Source organism: Elephantulus edwardii, unplaced genomic scaffold (genome assembly GCF_000299155.1).
Source record: "Elephantulus edwardii isolate Elephantulus edwardi_28Jun2011 unplaced genomic scaffold, EleEdw1.0 scaffold00164, whole genome shotgun sequence".
Taxonomy (NCBI): domain Eukaryota; kingdom Metazoa; phylum Chordata; class Mammalia; order Macroscelidea; family Macroscelididae; genus Elephantulus; species Elephantulus edwardii.
The window spans coordinates 7,051,672-7,053,189 of record NW_006399914.1 but is presented as its reverse complement, the minus strand read 5'-3'; positions in this window follow the sequence as shown (position 1 = coordinate 7,053,189).

Sequence of the window (1,518 nt, the reverse complement as noted above, 5' to 3'; positions counted from 1 at the left end):
CAGGGCAGCATCTGTTAGCTGAAATACTTCAATTGGTATACCATCTATTAGTTTACACAATATTTGTCCTTGTGGGGCTGAGTTACCTGTTTCCTTAAGCAGCAGCTTTTGCAGCCTATGCTATGTGGCTGACTCTTGAGCCTACCTAGGCTCTTTTATTGGTTCGGCTTTTATTGAACCGAAACTGAGGCAGGGGTGGGGGGGGGGGAGGGAGATGATAAATTTGTCTTGTCCTTTGGTGACATGGTGCGTTCTTTAGTCCTGTAAATGGTCAACTGAAGAATATGGTCCGACAGCATAGAAAACTGGGAATTGTAGCACATCATCAAGAACGAACAGACTCACCTACCTGGTGTGACCTACAACTAACTATACTAGACTTTCTTTACCCTTCCCCCTTCCCTAAGACTTTGTTATAAAAACCTGCAGCAATCCACCTTGGGGCACAGATCCCCTGGTATCTCTCTCCAGATCTAAAGAAGCTTACCTAGGAGTTCCCTTCATAAAGCAGCTTTAAGCTTGCTTTCTTTCTCTCTGGTCCCTTTTCCTCAAGTCCACAACCTTCTGTCTGGTGCACAAAACCCAGGAGACGAGTTAAGGTGTGCTGTGCCCCCACCCTCCTTCAGGGCAAGTGCGGCACCACCTTGCTCTCTCTTGAACCTATCAGCCCACGTGTTGTCAAGACCTCAAACAGAAAGGTACAGCCCCTTTTCCTCTCCTGTTCTCTGTGTATCTCCGCTAAATGAACGTTTTGAATGCTTGTGAAGAGACTCCTTGGCTGACGCTATTCTGAAGCCACGGAGTTTGACTGGATCCCCACCTGTGGTTCCGTTGTGCTGTCATACGGCTTAGCGGACATTTTGGGGATTCTCTAGGGACCCCAACTGGGCCTGGGTTTGGTACAGGCATGCTTATTGCATTGTTGTTGTTGTTGTTATGTGCCATCGAGTCGCCTGCGACTCATAGCGACCCTATGTACAACAGCCCTAAACTCCACTCTGTCCTGTTCCAATCGCACTGTCTCTGACACTCCCATCCCAATTATCCCAGTCACTGAATCAATCCACCTCATAGAGGGCCTTCCTCTCCTGCGCTGTCCCTCCACCCTCCCAAGCATGATGTCCCTCTCTAAGGACCGGTCTCTCCTCACAACATGACCAAAGTATGTTAGACGGAGCCTCAGAATCCTTGCCTCCAAGGAGCCACTCAGTTTAACCCTTTCCAGGACAAATCTGTTTGTTTTCCTAGCAGTCCATGGTATTCTCAATACTCTTCTCCAGCACCACAGCTCAAAGACATCAATTTTCCTTCTATCCTCCTTGGTCATTGTCCAACTCTCTGATGCATAACAGGTGATTGCAAAGACCATGGCCTGTATCAAATGCACCTTAGTCTCCAAAGAGACACCATTGCTCTTCAGCACTTTGGAGAGGTCCCTAACAGCAGACTTTCCCATTGCAATGCGCCTTTTAATTTCCTGGCTGCTGGTGCCAAGACTGTTGACTACGGAGCCAAGCA